The 18,741-nt window shown below is 48.2% G+C and overlaps 1 protein-coding gene across 1 annotated transcript in view; it reads left to right on the forward strand.

Moving 5' to 3' along the window:
- Positions 1–18,741, forward strand: part of DNAH5 (dynein axonemal heavy chain 5) — a 4,110,061-nt gene that overhangs the window by 2,368,786 nt on the left and 1,722,534 nt on the right. The window lies entirely within an intron of this gene.

Below are 18,741 nucleotides of genomic sequence, written 5' to 3' on the forward strand. Positions count from 1 at the left end.
CGTCATACGCCCCCCACAGTCCGCTTTTCGTCCCTTTCATGGCCACGGAAGGGGAGTGCGTCCTCAACCCAGCCACCGTGCCACACACACACTGGACAGCCTACGCGTGGTTGCGGAATCCCACGTGGCCGTGGGACAGGGAACCAGAGGTCTGTCCAGTCCACCTCTGCCCCTGCTGCAGCCTCCAAACCTTCCTAGTCCGTCCCCTCACTCCCGCCCAGTTGGTGGCAGGATACGCCATCACCTGCCCCACTTGGAACATATCACCACGAACGGGTGGGTTTTGCAGATAATTCAGAAGGGCTACTCCCTCTCTTTCGAATCTGAACCGCCACACATGCCACCATCCTTCCATCATCTTCCGGAGGATCATTTGGTGCTTCTCCGCCAGTAAGTCGCGGCTCTCTTGACCAAGGGAGCTATAGAAGAGGTCCCTGTGCCAGAAATAGGTTGTGGTTCTTATTCCCGCTACTTTCTGATACCAAAGAAGGACAAAGGCTTGCGTCCTATCCTAGATCTTCGGGACCTGAACTACTTCCTCAAGAAGGAGAAGTTCAAAATGTTCACCCTGGCTCAGGTTCTGTCTGCCTTGGACCCAGGAGACTGGATGGTAGCGTTGGACTTGCAGGACGCTTATTTCCACATCCCCATCCTGCCTGCCCACAGACGTTACCTACGATTTGTGGTAGGTCACGAGCACTTGCAGTTTACCGTGCTCCCTTTCGGCCTTACCAGTGCCCCTCGGGTGTTCTCGAAAGTGATGGCGGTGGTTGCAGCTCATCTACGCAGGTTAGGGGTCTCAGTCTTCCCCTACCTAGACGACTGGCTGTTGAAGGCACCTTTGCCCCTGACAGTTGTCTCCCACCTTCAGACTACGGCGAACCTCCTGCACCAGCTGGGGTTCACTATCAACGTGCCGAAGTCACACCTGACTCCCTCTCAGACGCTCCCTTTCATCGGAGCTGTTCTGGACAGAGTGCTGTTTCAGGCTTATCCTCCCAAAAAGCGAGTCCAAGACATTCAGGCTATGATTCCGATCTTTCAGCCTTGGTCTTGGGTTTCGGTGAGACAGACTCTGAGGCGGCTGGGCCTCTTGGCCTCCTGCATCCTGCTAGTAACCCATGTCAGGTGGCATATGTGGGCTCTGCAGTGGGACTTGGAGTTCCAGTGGGCGCAGCATCAGGGAAATCTCTCAGACATGGTCCAGATCTCAGAGGGTACTGTGAAAGACCTGCAATGGTGGCTTTCGAATCCAGATTGGGTCAATGGCAGATCCCTCTCCCTTCCCCACCCAGATCTCTCTATAGTGACAGATGTGTCACTTCTGGGTTGGGGCGGCCACATGGGAGAGGCGGGGATCAGAGTCGGGACTCCACATAAATATGCTGGAACTCCGGGCGATCAGACTTGTGTTGAAAGCATTCCTTCCCTCTCTCAAAGGGAAAGTGGTGCAGGTGTTCACAGACAACACACCGCCATGTGGTACTCCAACAAACAAGGTGGGGTAGGGTCCTGGACCCTTTGTCAGGAGGCATTACGCCCCTGGACATGGCTGGAACATCAGGTCATTACCCTGATGGTTCAACATCTGGTGGGCTCTCTCAACGTCAGAGCAGACGAACTCAGCCGCCGACGCACTGTCGATCAGAATGGCGTCTCCATCCGGAGGTGGTGCAAGGTCTCTTTCTCAAGTGGGGAGAGCCTTGGTTAGATCTATTCGCCTCCGCAGAGAACGCTCAATGTCAGCTATTTTGCACGTTGGAGTTTCCAAGGCGGCACTCGCTTGGAGACGCTTTTTCGTCTCGAGTGGAACTCCAGCCTCCTTTACGCCTTCCTGCCTATCCCTCTTATGCCCAGAGTTCTCAAGAAAATCAAGTACGACCGGGCCAGAGTGGCTCTGGACTGGGCTCGAAGAGTGTTATATCCAGAGCTATTGAGCATGTCCTTCGATCCTCCACTCAGACTGCCTCTTCGGGCGGAACTTCTGTCGTAGCAGCAGGGGACGGTCCTCCACCCGAACCTGTCCAACCTCTGCTTTCATGCGTGGAGATTGAGCGGCAACAGTTGACGGCATTTTCCCTTCCACCCGAAGTCTGTAATGTTATCTTGGCAGCCAGGCGTCCATCAACTAAAACTGTGTACGCCTGTCGTTGGAATAAATTTGTGGCATGGTACACCAACAAATCTGTTGACCCCCTTTCTGCCCCTCTTTCAGAGGTTCTTTTGTTTATTCTTTCTTTAGCCCAGCAGGGCTCTGCATTGGGCACCTTTAAAGGGTATCTGTCTGGCATTTCTGCCTTTCTTAGGCTTCCTGATCAGCCCTCTCTTTAAATCCCCTCTTGTGAGTAGGTTCTTGAAGGGGCTCACCCACTTATTTCCTCCCACTTCCTTCATCATGCCTCAGTGGGATCTTAATCTTGTACTTACTTACTTGATGTGTACCCCCTTTGAGCCAATGCGTAATTGTTCCTTGTGGCTTCTCACATTCAAAACTGTCTTTCTCATCGCTATCACCTCTGCTCCCAAGGTGAGTGAGCTTCAGGCCCTTTCTTCAAAGCCTCCATACTCGTCTGTCCACCCTGACAAAGTGGTGTTATGCACTAGGGCTTCCTTCCTTCCTAAGGTGGTTACACCATTTCATGTAGGCCAGTCCATCACTTTACCTACCTTCTACGCACCCCCACATCCTTCCCATGAGGAGGAGAGACTCCACCGTCTGGACCCACAAAGAGAGTTGGCGTTCTACCTCAATCGTACTAAAGACTTCCGGGTGGACGATCAACTTTTTGTTGGCTATGTGGGTCCGAAGAAAGGGAAGGCAGTGCAAAAGCGTACCATCTCTTGATGGGTGCTTCTTTGCAGCAAAATGTGCTACAATTTGGTCTCCTGACAGCTTGCGGGCTCATTCTACCAGAGCAACTGCTGCAACCACTGCAATAGCACGCACAGTTCCTGTCCTGGTTATCTGTCAGGCAGCTACGTGGGCATCCCTGCCCACGTTTGCTAAGCATTACTGCCTGGATAGTCAGGTCCATCGGGACGGCTACTTTGGTCGTTCGGTCCTGTAGTACTTTCTAGTATGATCTTAGTTCGCAGCCCACCACCAAGGATGGCATTGCTTGGGTATCTATTCTAAGGCAAGGAATCTGCAACTAGAAATCTCTATCAGATGTACAAGTTACTTACCTTCGGTAACGAAATATTTGGTAGAGACATATTCTTGTTGCAGATTCCTTACCATCCTCCCCGCTTGCGAACTGATTTCTAGGGACAGGGATTCCCCCCCATCAGGTCCTTAGCACTGGCGCACCAATATCAGTGTTCTTAGCGGCTCTGCGCACTGGCGTGGAAAGTTGTTAAAAGAAACTGACGTGACTGCGCGAGGGCAGCGTCTATGTACTACTCTCGGCATCATCACGGCGACCACGAGGCCTACGATGCCTGCGGAGTCGACTGATTCCACCTACCAACGCGCAAGGGTATTGCTCGAAGAAAAATCTCCGAATCCAGTCTGACGCCTGGAGGAATTCTAAGGTAAGGAATCTGCAACTAGACTATGGGGGTCATTCTGACCCTGGCGGTAGACTACCGCCAGGCCAACGACCGCGGATGCACCGCCAACAGGCTGGCGGTGCATCCATGGGCATTCTGACAGCGGCGGTACCGCCGCGGTCAGAAACGGAAAACCGGCGGTGTCCCGCCGGTTTCTCGCTGCCCTGGGGAATCCTCCATGGCGGCGCTGCCTGCAGCGCCGCCATGGGGATTCCGACCCCTTACCGCCAGCCTGGCTCTGGCGGTTGTGACCGCCAGAACCTGGCTGGCGGTAACGGGTGTCGCGGGGCCCCTGAGGGCCCCTGCAGTGCCCATGCCACTGGCATGGGCACTGCAGGGGCCCCCTAACAGGGCCCCACCAAGATTTTCAGTGTCTGCCAAGCAGACACTGAAAATCGCCGCGGTCAGAAACGGAAAACCGGCGGTGTCCCGCCGGTTTCTCGCTGCCCTGGGGAATCCTCCATGGCGGCGCTGCCTGCAGCGCCGCCATGGGGATTCCGACCCCTTACCGCCAGCCTGGCTCTGGCGGTTGTGACCGCCAGAACCTGGCTGGCGGTAACAGGTGTCGCGGGGCCCCTGAGGGCCCCTGCAGTGCCCATGCCACTGGCATGGGCACTGCAGGGGCCCCCTAACAGGGCCCCACCAAGATTTTCAGTGTCTGCCAAGCAGACACTGAAAATCGCAACGGGTGCAACTGCACCCGTCGCACCCCTTCCACTCCGCCGGCTCCATTCAGAGCCGGCATCCCCATGGAAGGGGGTTCCCCCTGGGCTGGCGGGCGGCCTTCTGGCGGTCGCCCGCCAGCCCAGCGGGAAACTCAGAATTACCGCAGCGGTCTTTTGACCGCGCAGCGGTATTCTGACGGCGGTACTTTGGCGGGCGGCCTCCGCCGCCCGCCAAAGTCAGAATGAGGCCCTATGTCTCTACCAGGTATTTCGTTACCAAAGGTAAGTAATTGTACATCTGCCCTTCAGGTTTCCACCTGGGAAGACATCATCCCCCCATACCTGAGCAAGGAAGCCTGTAGTTTAGAGAGACACCATCCCCATGTAGGCCAGGGGTTCGGCAGTTTAAGCAAGCAGCTGTAGCAAAGGCAATCAGTTTACAGTTGTGGTCATCTGGCTGGAATCTCCCTCTAACGTGAATGGGACAAAGGAGTGTTTTTATAATATAACAGTTTACATTCTAAGAAAGGGTCCCCGCGTAGGAATATGTGTGTTTTTGTGAATGTTGGAGACACAGCGTACCACTTTTGCTGGCAACTCTATCCAACTGCAGCCTTGAGGAAAGCACAGAGTGCAATACTAAGAACATGATGCTTTCCTAGGCAAAGGAACAAATAGATAGAGAAAATAAAACACAGAAAATGTGGCTATTGCTAGAAACATAAAGCGATGCTGAATAAAATGTAACTAGACTAAAGTGAACAGTTTGCTAAAATAACGTGGCTAAAATAGCTATACAAAACCACTTAATTCTATGCCTCTTTACTGTAATCTGCATCACTCTACTCCATGCCAATGCACTCTACCACACTCTATTCTACAATGCACCACTGCACTTTTTGCCACCACACTCTCACCACTCCAGCCTACACCACTCCACACTACTCCACTCTGTGTCTTGTCACTCTACTCTGCAAAACTGCACACTGTGAAACTGCACTCTACACCGTTCCACTCTACCCTACCATTCTACTCTGAGTCAGTACACTGTACGCCACTCTACCTGCTCTGCAGTACTGCACTCTATGCCACTGCATTCTGTGCCTCTGGACTCTACCCTGCACTACTCCACTCTACAGTCCACCATTCCACTGTACGCCACGTCACTCTACTGTGAAACAATCTACTCTGTGCCACTCTACTCTACACCACTGCAATATACAGAGCACCACACCACTTTATCATATACAACTCTACTTAAAGCCACTGTACTCTTCTTTAACCACAGTGCTCTATGCCAATGCACTCTACACTACTTTACTCACAACCAATGTACTCTATGCCACTCCGCTCTATGCAAACTACTCTACACCACCACACTATGTGCCACTAAACTCTACTGTGCAATGCTCTATGCCACTTCACTATATGCAGGGCTACTGGAATTATGCGATTGTGCAGCGATTTTCGCATAGTTACAGATTTGCCGCAGTTGCCACATAATCCATCGTCTGCTGCATAATCTGCAGATTTCAACAACAAAAAATTGTTTCTAGCTCAAACTGTTCAAAGGTTACTAAAAGTGCACTCTACACTATTGTACTCTGTCATTCTGCCATACTGTTTGCTCTGCACACTCTACTACACCACTGCACTCTATGCAAATCTACTACATGCTACTGTACTCTGCACCATTCTACTTCACACTATGCCAATGCACTCTATGCCACTAATTCTTTGCATCAATCCACTCTATGCCACTGCCCTCTACAATGCACCACTTCACTCTGCACCACTCCACTCTACGCCACGCCACTTTACTCCACAACACTGCACTTTCCTCCCTTGAACTTTACACCACTCTACTCTGCACCACTGCACTTTACTCTGCCACACTCTATTGCACTCTTTGGCAACGTACTCTATACCACTAAACTGTACAACACTGTATTCTGCATCGCTCCTCTCTATGCCAGTCCACTATGCGCCAATTGAACCTAAGCCACTCTAATCTAATCTGTACCACTGAACTCTCGGACATTAAACTCTATGCCACTTCACTCTACTCTGGAACTATCTACTCTGTGCCGCTTATTACTACACCACTCTATTCCACTCTGCACTATTCTACTCTACACCGCTCCACTCTACGCCACTGCAGTCTACCCTGCTCCACTTCACTCTACTCCATGCAACTGCACTTTACAAGACCGCACTCTACGCCAATGCACTGTACACCACTTTTCTCAAAACCAATACACTCTATGCCACTGCACGGTACGCCACTATAATCGACTCTGCAACACTTTCTTCTATGCCACTGGACTCTACACATTTGCAGTGTTTGTCACTGAACTCTACACCACTGTACTCTGCGACACTGCTCTCTATACACTTTACGGTGCAGCACTCTATGCCACTGCACTCTACACCAGTAGACTTTATATGACTCTAATCTACAGCCCTCTAGGACACTAAACTATACACAACTCCACTTTCTGCCACTGCACTTTGTGCAACTGCAGCACTCTACTCAATGTCACACTACACCAATTAACTCTATGCCACTGCACTCTACACCACTCTAATCTATTGTGCATCACTGCACTCTATGAATCTGCATTGCATGCTATTTCACTCTATACCTACCTGCTCTGAACTGCTCTACTCTATGACAATACACTCTACTCTACTATGTACCATTGCACAGTTCTCCACTGCACTTCAGACAACTCCAGTCAAGGCCAGTGCACTCTATTCTTCATCACTCCACTCTACTCCAGTACAGTCTAGGCTTCTACTGCATGCCACTCTGCTCTACCCTCCACCACTTCACTCTACCCTACACCACTCCACTCTGCAGGATTGCACTCTACTCTGAAACAATCTACTCTACAATAACGCATTCTAGGCCAGTGCACTCGGTCACTCCACTCCACGCTGCAGCACTCTGACACTCTACTCTCCATCACTCTACTCAACTCCACTCTACTTTGCTACTGTGCTCTATGCCTGTGTACTCTACACCACGTACTCAAAAGCAATGCACTCTACACCACTGCACTCTACACCAACTACTCTGCACCCCTTTACTCTACGCCACTATACTATAATCTGCAACACTCTATGCCAGTGTATGCTATGTCCTTCTACACCATTACGGTCTGTAACTGCACTCTTCGCCACTCTATTCTACTCTGCTCCACTGTACTGAATGCCACTCCTCTATACACCGCACTACTCTGCAGCACTGCACTCTATGCCGATGGAGTCTATGCCAGTGCACTCTACATCAGTGCACTCTACACCCCTGCACTCTATGCCACTACACTTTACTGTGTAAGACTGCACTCTCCGCCACTGAACTCTATACTACTCTACTCCACTGCACTCTATGCCACAGCACTCTACCCTGCACCACTCAACTCTACACCACTCTACTGCACTCTACACCAATGCTCTCTATGACATTACACTCTACGCCACTCTACTCTGCACCACTGCACTCCATGGCACGGCACTCTGTGCCACTGCACTCTATGCCACTGTACTCTACACCTCTGACCTCTAAACTGCAGCACTGCACTTTATCCTCCACCACTTAACTCTACTCTGAAACAATCTACTCCATGCCACTGCACTCTATGCCACTCTACTCTGCCCATAGACTTAATAGGTGCCTATTTTCAAATATCACAACAGCATTATTCCACCAGTGATATCTGAGTTTTTTTGTGCAAGAGAACATTGCTCCTCAATCTACTGCCATGTCAGACAATTCTATACATTGAAGCACACTTTAGAACAGACCTGGACAGGATATTCCCATTGAAATCATGAACAATAAGAATCTGTCATCCCTGTTTTCCCTACCTCAGGCTCGGAAAAGGGAATTGTAAAAGATTTAGGGTCACATGGCTTCCTGCATCTTAATGGTGCCTTGGACTGTACTGCACCTTTGTGATCTAATGAATCATATAAGGAGGTTTTGGTCTCTCGGATACTTGGACTTTGAGAAAATGGTCCTAGTGTTCACGGAGACCACTTAGGGCCACATGTACGAACAAAAAGAGATGTGATTTCCTAATTGTAAATCCATGCAAATCACAAATAGGAAATCGCAAATTGGTATGTACGTTCAATGTGACTGCCAAAATTGAGAGTCAGTAACAAATCAATTCACAATTTGCACGTTTTCTAATTCTGATGTCCTACATTGCAAATGGACCTGTTACTGACTCGCTATTTTGCGAATCAAGTTGCAATAGTGAATGAATCACAAATAGCAACTGCACTGAAAATCAGGGAAAAAACACTTGCTGGTCATGGGTAATCACCCCTGAAACAGGAAATGCCTCACAGGTGTGTAGGATGAGTCTGTCTAGCACACAGAGAAGAGGACAAAGAAGCTGAGAGGATCAAGCTACTTACCTTCGGTAATGATTTATCTGGTAGAGACATATTCTAGCTTTTTAAGCTCGGTCATGTCATGATCTGAGTGACATATTTCTTTAACAAAGACTCGGTATGCACACAGACTTTTGCCGGCCGCCATGCGGTTATCGCCATTTGGCCGCTCCGCGGTCAAAAGACCGCGGCGGCCATTCTGGCGCCCGCCGGCCCAGCGGGAAAGGCCCTGCAACACAGAGGCCGGCTCCGAATGGAGCCGGCGGTGTTGCAGGGGTGCGACGGGTGCAGTGGCACCCGTCGCGATTTTCACTGTCTGCAAAGCAGACAGTGAAAATCTGTATGGGGCCCTGTTAGGGGGCCCCTGCACTGCCCATGCCAGTGGCATGGGCCCCACGACACCCGTTCCCACCATCCTGGTTCTGGCGGTGAAAACCGCCAGAAACAGGCTGGCGGGAAGGGGGTCGGAATCCCCATGGCGGCGCTCACGGAGGATTCCCTGGGCCAGGGGAAAACCGGCAGGAAACCACCGGTTCCCCTTTTCTGACCGCGGCTTTACCGCCGCGGTCAGAATAGCCCTGGAAGCACCGCCAGCCTGTTGGCGGTGCTTCCACTGCCCTCCGCCCTGGCGGTCACAGACCGCCAGGGTTGGAATGAGGGCCTTTGTGTTTGGAGTTGTTCTAGACAGCCCATATTGCTTAGATATTCCTCAGATGAAATGACTAGGACAAGGATGAGGGATGCGGAGGTAATGCCTCAAATACTTACCAATAATCTTCAATTCCCCTAGCCCTACTCATCCTCATCACAATTATTATTATCTACCCTTCCTCTGATGAATGAATGACCTTCATCTAGGCGTGGTAAGCTACAGGAATGCTGGGGATGATGGCACCAAATCTGGGTAGGAATGGCTTCATTGCAGCATTTTCCCATAGTTTTCTTTTCTTGAGGATGTGGAATTCACCTCATAAATTATGAATGGGATGATGATGAGTAGGAGTAGGAGTAGGTGTAATAATGTAAATAATTAGAGCATTGCCAGTAAGCTGTGTGCTGATTGGCAACACATTTGTATTTATGAGGGTATACAGGGGTATGTCAGACTGCTTCATCTGTTCAATACCATTGCATATTCCTGGATAGCATTAAAAGGCTAACCTTGTAATCTCAAGCACGTGACTTTCTATGTGATATATATTGAGCCATACCAATGTACTGCCATGAAGAAAGATGGGCCTAGTCACCAAGATAATCTACATGTGTAAGTTTGCTATTACAGTTTTGAGTAACTTGACTTCTTTTGGATATTCACCATTTACAAGTGTTAAGTTACTTTTAAGTGTAGACTTACATGACTCTACCCCTGAATCAGAGGGTGGAGACAAATTTACGAGTGTAAGTTACTATAGCCAACAAACATTGTCAATAACAAAATGTCTTGTTTTAACCCTCTGGGTGCCCTGGACAAGCTGGTCTCGCCCTCAGCCACAGTCGCCGTGTGCCGGGGATGAGGCCAGCTCGTCCTGCACCCGGCCCACAGGGAGCTCCCCCCATGAGCCTACCACCCACCCCCCATGGCAGGGATGGAAGGGGAATCGCTTCCCCTTCCACCCCGACCATCCTCACCCTCCACTGACGTCTGATGACGTCAGCACGCAAATTGCTCGCTGACCTCATCACAGGTCACCTCCATGCTTCTAGTGCGATCCTGGAAGAGAAAAGCAAAAGGATTTCTCTTCCGACCGGGAGGTGGGGTGGTTGAGGCATCAAAGGAAAAGAAAGGCCTTTCCTTTCATGTCTCTCTCAGCATTTCTGCTGCCCGAATGTGAAGCGCTTGGGCAGCAGAAATGGCAACTAGACACCAGGTATTTTATTTTTTGTCTATATCTGAATAAGGGGAGCGGCCCCTTGGGCAAGGGTCGCTGCCTAGGAGGGGATTTTTTTTTAGGCCTTCTCTGCCCCCCCTCCCACGGGGCAGATCAGCATATTGTTATTAGGCTGATCTGCCCTGAGGGCGAGGGGAAGAAACCTCTATTTAATTTCAATTACATTTAATTAATATTTCATTTTTTTGCAGGAGGGGAGCAACCTCTTGGGTCGCTCCCCTGGGGGGGGCAAATAATTTTTAGGACATTTCAGCCCCTCCTTGGTGGCAGGTCGGCCAATTTTTACTAGGCCAATCTGCACCCAAGGGGCGGGGCATAAACTATTAGGCACCAGGGATTTTCTTTTTAATATATATATAAATAAGGGGAGCGGCCCCTTGGGCCATGGGCCGCTCCCAAGGGAGGCCAATTTTTTTAAGGCCTTTTCTGCCAATTTTATGCAAGGGGAGCAAATTTGTTTTTGCATTTCTGCCCCCCCTTGGGGGAAGATCGGCCTATTGTAATTAGGCTGATCTGCCCCCGGGGTGGGAGAAACCTCTAGGCACCAGGGAAAAATATTTTTTAGACTTAGGGAGCAAGGGTCACTCCCCTGGGGGGAAAACTCTTTTTAGGCCATTAGATCGGCCTATTTTTTATTAGGCCAGTCTACCCCCAAGGGGGGCGGAAACCACTAGACACCAGGGATTTCTATTTTTGTGCATCAATTTCATGCAAGGGGAGCGACCCCTTAGGCAAAGGTCTTTCCCCTGGGGGGGCAAATATTTTTCAAGCCATTTCTGCCCCCCTTGGTGGCCAATCAACCTATTTTTATTAGGCTGATCTGCCCCCAGGGGAGGGGGTAGAAACCACTTAGGCACCAGGCCATGTATGTATGTATGTGTGTGTTTTGTTTGGGGGTGGCAGCCCCTTGGGCAAGGATCGCTTCCCATGGGGGCCCATTACTGTTGGCCAACTGAAGGGGGTAACAGTCTTTCACCTTTCCACTGCACAGTAAAACATGTTATCCCACGGCAAACAAGATGACATTTGATTATTTTGGTCTTTTTGTTTTACATCTGGGCCATGAGAGCTTGTCTAACTCTCAAAATCGTCCCACTTGGAATGGTGAGGGCTGCACTTCTTGGACTTTGGGACTCTGCCATGTAGAAACATCCACAAGACCTAGACACATCTGAAAACGTAACATCTGGGTGAGTCCAGGGTGGTGTGCTTCACATATACCCTGCATCATTTTCTTACCCACAATGCCCTGCAAACCTCCAACTTTGCTGGAAATCACACATTTACCCCACGTTTTTGTGATGGAACCTTCTGGAATCTGCAGGAATCCACAAAATTCCTACCACCCAGAATTGTTGTATCTATACAGATAAACATTCTGCCCCATTTGTCAGCCTAAAAATGTTTTTTTTTCTAATTGCCCTTTTGGACCCGTTTTGGTTCCCCCTCACTTTCGACATGTTTTGGCTCTACCCTGTCACAGGCACTTGGCCCACCTACACAAGTGAGGTATCATTTTTACGGGGAGACCTGAAGGGAACGTTCCTTGGTAGGAAATTTGCCCTGGTGTGTTGATCCCACACAGAAATGTGGGAAACATTTAGCAAAATTTGAGGTTTGCTGAGGTTTCTGGGTAAGAAAACATTGGGGGATCCACGGAAGTCACACCTTCCTTGACTCCCTTTGGTGCCTAGTTTTCAGGAATGTTTGTGTTTGGCAGATTTCCCTATATGGCTGCTGAGCCCACGGCCAAAAACGCAGGTCCCATCCCCCAAAACAGGCAATTTTGTATTTGATCATTGTGATGTGTCCAGATAGTGTTTTGGGGCATTTCCTTTTGTGGGCACTAGGCCTACCCACACAAGTGAGGTATCATTTTTATTGGGAGATGTGGGGGAAAGCTGGGTGGAAGGAAATTTGTGTCTCCTCTCAGATTCCAGGACTTTCTGTCACAGGATTGTGAGGAAAAAGGGTTTTTTGGCCAACTTTTGAGGTTTGCAAGGGATTCTGGGTAACAGAACCTGGTAAGAACCCCACAAGTCACCCCATCTTGTATTCCCCTAGGTGTCTAGTTTTCAGAAAATGCACAGGTCTGGTAGGTTTCTGTAGGTGCCAGCTGAACTAGATGCCAAAATCCACAGCTAGGCATTTTGCAATAAACAACTCTGTTTTCTTTGGGAAAATGTGATGTGTCCACTTTGTGTTTTGGGGCACTTCCTGTCGCTGGCACTAGACCTACCCACAAAAGTGAGGTACCATTTTTATCAGGAGACTTGGGGGAACGCTGGGGGGAGGAAATGTGTGGCTCCTCTCAGATTCCAGAACTTTCTGTCACCGAAATGTGAGGAAAAAGTGTTTTGGGGCCAAATTTTGAGGTTTGCAAAGGATTCTGGGTAACAGAACCTGATGAGAGCCCCACAAGTCACCCCATCTTGGATTCCCCTCTGTGTCTAGTTTTAAAAAATGCACCGGTTTGGTAGGTTTCCCTAGGTGCCGGCTGAACTAGAGATCAAAATCCACAGCTAGGCACTTTCCAAAAATCACATCAGTTTTCAATGTAAAACTGTGATGTGTCCATGTTGAGTTTCTTGTCGCGGGCATTAGGCCTACCCACGCAAGTGAGGTACCATTTATTTCGGGAGACATGGGGAAACACAGAATAGAACAAGTGTTATTGCCCCTTGTCTTTCGCTACATTTTTTCCTATCAAATGTAAGACACTGCATAAAAAATACGTCTATTTGAGAAATTCCCTGTAATTCACATCCTATTATGGGGACCCCGAAATTCAGAGATTTGCAAATATACACTGCTTCTCAACACCAACACTTTATCCTGTGCCCATTTTGGAAACACAAAGGTTTCCTTGATACTATTTTTCACTCTTTGTATTTCACCAAATTAATTGCAAACCCATTACAAAGTGCAGCGCATTTATTGGCTCTGGGAACCTAGGGTTCTTGGTGAACCTACAAGCCTGATATATTCCCGCAACCAGAAGAGTCCAGCAGACGTAACGGTATATTACTTTTGAAAATCTGACTTCGCAGGAAAAAGTTACAGAGTAAAACATGGAGAAAAATGGCTCTCACCTCAATTTCAATATCTTTTTTATTTCAGCTGTTATTTTTTGTAGGAATTCCTTGTAGGATCTACACAAATGACCCCATGTTGAATTCAGAATTCTGTCTACCTTACAGAAATGTTTAGCTTTCCAGGATCCAGCATAGGTTTTACATCCATTTCTGTCACTAACTGCAAAGGAGGCTAAAAGCACAAAAAAATTGTAAAAATGGTGTATGTCCCAGTAAAATTCCAAAATTGTGTAGAAAAATTTGGTTTTCTGATTCAAGTCTGCCTGTTCCTGAAAGCTGGAAAGATGGTGATTTTAGCACCGCAAATGCTTTGTTGATGCCATTTTCAGGGGAAAAAACACTAGCCTTCTTCTGCCACCCTTTTTTTCCTTTAATTTTAGATTTCTGTGGATGGGTGTACACCCTTCAGTAAAACTCCCCTTGGTCGGCCGTTAATCTCTTACATTTTGTAATAAGTATTTCACGCCTTCCAGCCAGTCCATTCTGTCAACCCTTCTTTTATAAGTAAAACATATACTTACTTGTGTGGACACTCCTCACTTAGGAAGGAGATCTTCTACAAAGAACAAGATAAGTGAAGTTAAGGAGGAAGGTCAGAACATGCGTTTGTGAATAGTATTTTGTAGTACTTTCCTAGGACTCTTATAATATTAATAAGGCCCTCATTACAACCCTGGCGGTTCAGGACCGCCAGGGCTGTTTTGGCTGAGGCACCGCCAACAGGCTGGCGGTGCTTTAGAGGGGATTATGACCGCCGTGGTAGCGCCGCGGTCGCACCGCCGGGGCCGGCGGTTTCCCGCCAAATTTGCTCCGGCGGTGATAATCCGCCATGCCCCGGGGATTACGAGTCCCCGACCGCCAGCCTTTTCTGGCGATACGGGGAGTCGCAGGGGCCCCCTGACAGGGCCCCAGTGAAAAGCGCGACGGGTGCAACTGCACCAGTCGCAGGTCGCAACACCGCCGGCTCCATTTGGAGCCGGCTCCTATGTTGCGGCCGAGATCCCCGTTGGGCCGGCGGGCGTAAACCAGGTTTCCGCCCGCCGGCCCAGCAGGGATCTCATAATTGCCGCGGCGGGGTGCGGCTGCGTTGGCGGCCGCCCGCCAAGGTCATAATGAGGGCCTAAGTGTACTCCAAACTGCAGTTTGTGAATACGCCCCAGAATGTGCCTTTGGGATAGTTCATACAGAAAACCCTAGTAGAACGTGCAATCTGACAGATTACCTTAGTAGGCAAGGATTTTATTATTAGTTATCCCCTCCGACAACCTGTGCATAGAAAAATGTGCACTGTGACAATCCTTGTTGGTCCTCTTAACAGAAATAAGCAATATAGTAATTTGTTGTGTCAATTGTAATTTTGCATGCATTTCTAATTTTACAACTATGTGATCAAACTATATAATAAATGTCTTGTGGGAAAGCTCATACTTGATACAGTACTCCTGCATTGGTCAATAGGCCTGACTGGTTTACTGTGTCAACTTATCTTCAGTGTCATAGGTCTGATTTGACTAATATTAGAAGCTCTGGCTAAGACAATAGCTATAGCCTATTTATTGTGAAAATATCTTGTTAACGCCTGTAGGCCTTTAACACTGGGTTTGTATCACCCTGTGCTACAGGCTATAGACATGTATTTTGTAAGCAAAATCTCACAGGTTACTGTAGCAGGCAATGGTTTTGGTATCGATCACTTTCTATGAGATTGGGGTAGAAGATTTTCACTGTGATAATCCTTGTTAGGCCCTTGTGAGAAAGGTTGTATATTGTTTTACCAGCCATCATTCTGTACCTAATTGTAATTTTTCTATTGCTTACTTGTTGGCTGTTGCTGGAATGCTTCTGCACAGTACAGTAGGTTTAAGTTGCTTATTTTCCGCACCAATGTTAAAGGCTTTAGTAAGAAAGGTTACTTCAGGTGACATGGATATGATCTGTTTATTACGAAAAGTTACAACAAAGGCAAAAGGCCTGTTTTATTTATTATAAAACACTTATGTTAAAGCCAGTAGGGCTTTAAGAGTGAATTGTTACTGCACCATATTAAAGCCTGCAGACTTTTATTTTGTTACATGAATCTCTCGTTAATGCCTATGTAGGCAAGGATTAATTGCCTGCCAGGCTCAGGCTCTTATAATGAAAAATTAAATTAAAAACTATATATATATATATATGTTCACTGAAAAAAACAAAGGTTACAGGGACATTATAGTTAGGTTCTCAATTTACTTGTACAAAACCATAGAAACGCAGTAATTATAGTTAAAGTTCTTTCAAGTAACTAACACTCGCGCCCTAAGGTAACTATAACTTGCGCCTTCACCATGCAAAACTAGTTACTCCACATATTATGTAATTGCTGGCATATTCTATGCCATCTTTTATATTGTCACTGCAAAATCTGCAATAAAATTATTGCTGCAACAACTGTGCATGACGAAGGCGTGAGTTATAGATACCTTAGGGTTCTTTCTAACTAAATTTTGCACTCTAAGTATAACGTCCTTGTAACCTTTGTTTTTTTCATTGAATTTTTTAACATATAGTAATTTTAATTGCTGTATGTGAATCCAACCACCTTTGACTGTGCGCGACGGAGGTTGGCAACAGGGCCTGGCCGAGGCCAGCCCCCTATAACCACCCAACCTTGCAGAGTGCACAGCCTTCTCCTCTGTGCAATAGGGGTTGCCCGCATGGGCTGGCCTGCAGCCAGTCCCTGTGCCCAACTACCGAACCTGATACTGTACACGGCCCTTTGCGCATGTATGGCAGAAGTTGGCCACGGCCTCTCTGGGTGTGAGAATGGGTGTGAGAGACTGTATCTGGGTTAAGATTTGCTGTCAGTGTGTCTGTCTGTGAGATTGCATACATCAGTGTTTTAGTGGATGCATCAGTATTTGTTCAGGTCTGTGAGTGGGTGTACCAGGGTGTCAGTGGGTCTGGGAGTGGTTGTGTGAAGATCTGAGCGGGTGCGTGAGTGGGTGCGTAACTGTCTGAGTGGGTGCTTGAGAGTCTGACGGGGCTGTGAGTGAGTGCCAGAGGGTTTGAGTGGGTCTGTGAGTGGGTGTGTGACTGAGTGGGTCTGTGAGTGGGTGCATAAGTGTCTGAGTGGGAAAATTGATTGATAGAGAGAGACAGAGAAAGAAAGAGAGAAAGATAGAGATTTTTTAAGCTTTGATGTCTGATATACTTAGAATGAGATATTTGTCTGCAATTTAAATTAAAAAAATGTATTTGTATTTTTTTAAATATAATAATTTGTTTTTTATAAAAACATAATAATAAAACAATTAGAAATGAGTCCTGCTGGGCTCGAAACCCCAATGCTCATTGGGAAGGTCTGCGACCTTCTCACTGAGCTATGGGTTAGTTCTTTTTTCACCCTTCTATGGGCTATCTGGGACCGCGAGGAAGCCCTCAAGGGCTTCCCCGTAGTCCCAACTGATTTATTTATTTAAAAAGAAAGTCCTTTGCGGGCTACCCGGCACTGTGGGGGAAGCCTTAAGGCTTCCTTTGTAGTGCCATTGCTTCAGCAAGCAGGGAGCTGCTTTAACAGCAGCTCGCTGCTTGCTGAAGCAGTTCACCTCTGTCTCCTGCACGCGTGCAAGGGACAGAGAAGAAAGCTTTGGATTTTGACAGAGGGACCTGCTTTATTGTTCCCGCTGTCAAAACCCAAAGTGTTTACTGTGGCTAGGGGTGGGCACCCCAAGACATAGCAGGAGCAGGAGCAGGCCCTGGGGCGTGGCGGTCCCTAGGATCATCTGTGGCTTCAAGAGGGGTGCCGCACAGCCACCCTCCAATGTAAAGATAGCTTCGGTGGTGGTCCCCAGGGCTAATGGAGATCCAAAACGGACCCCCTTTCTATTGTTTTCTCTTTTTCCCGGCGGGTGGTGGTCCCCAGGGCATGGGCTGTGGCCCCCCTGGATATATTTAAATAGAAGCCCTTGGGAGGTTGTGGTCCCCGGGGCGTAAGAGGGCCATGGCCCACTTGCTTACTTTTAAATAGAAGCCCAGGGGAGTTTGTGGTCCCCAGAGCATGGGTGGGGAGCCGCAGGCCCCCCGCATATATTTAAATCAAAGCCCCAGGAAGGTGGTGGTCCCCAGGACGCAGGGGGGCTGCGTGCCCCCCCACATATATTTAAATAGAATCCCCGGGGAGGTGGTGGCCCCCCCCACACAACATTTGTATTGCCCTTGGGACCTGGCCCAACCTGTGGGCCTACAAAAAACAAGCGCTGATGCCCCCAGTTGTTTTTTAAAAAATGTTTTCCACGAGTTTGCGAATATCACAAATTTGCTGCAAAAAAATATTTACAAAAAAAATGCTTTTCTGCTCGGAGGGGGGGAAGGGGGCGGGTGCACCCTCTGAGGCCCCACCACCACTGCTAAGGGGTCAGGGTGTCCCTTTTCTTTTTTTTCTTTTTACTTTCTTTCTAGGGCTCTGCTGAAGCCGAGTTCCAAGATGGCTGCCAACACTACTTGGTTTGAAGTGTTGGCAGCCAATCAGAGCTGTGCATTTCCCTGCACAAGCTCATCTTTGTTTGCAAATACTTTGTGGCCAGAGATATACAAATTTGAATTTCCCTAAATTTCTCAAAAACTACTGAACGGATTTACACCAATTAACAAAAGGCACAATCTGCGTACCAACGGCTAGCTTTCTGCCGAATTGGATGTAATTCCGACCAGCGGTTTGGCTGTAGGCGTGTTGACAGATTCTATGGGAATTAACATGGAAAATGCAACGTTTTTTTAACCCCCTTTTTCCCGGCCCCCACTTCACGATCACCCAAAACTTTCTATGGGTACCAAGAATCACCAGACCACTTTTTTGGGAAAATGATATATATATATATATACACACACACACACACACACACACAAACAAACATACAGACATACCCTGCCATAGAGAGGCTCTTCTGTGATTGGTCTATATATGTGTGTTATTTACACTCAGCTTCTTTCCATGAGACCATGGGTCATAGGTTAGCCCACTTCTGTCTTTTTCTCTTTTGCCCTGTCTGTGGTGGTATTTGTCTTGTAACATATGCAGTTAGTGCACTGTTGGGCCAGTCCTTTAGTTCCTATTTTCCCTATACCCTAACTATTGTGCATATGATTTAGCAACCA

This window comes from Pleurodeles waltl, chromosome 2_2 (assembly GCF_031143425.1).
Source record: "Pleurodeles waltl isolate 20211129_DDA chromosome 2_2, aPleWal1.hap1.20221129, whole genome shotgun sequence".
Classification (NCBI taxonomy): Eukaryota; Metazoa; Chordata; class Amphibia; order Caudata; family Salamandridae; genus Pleurodeles; species Pleurodeles waltl.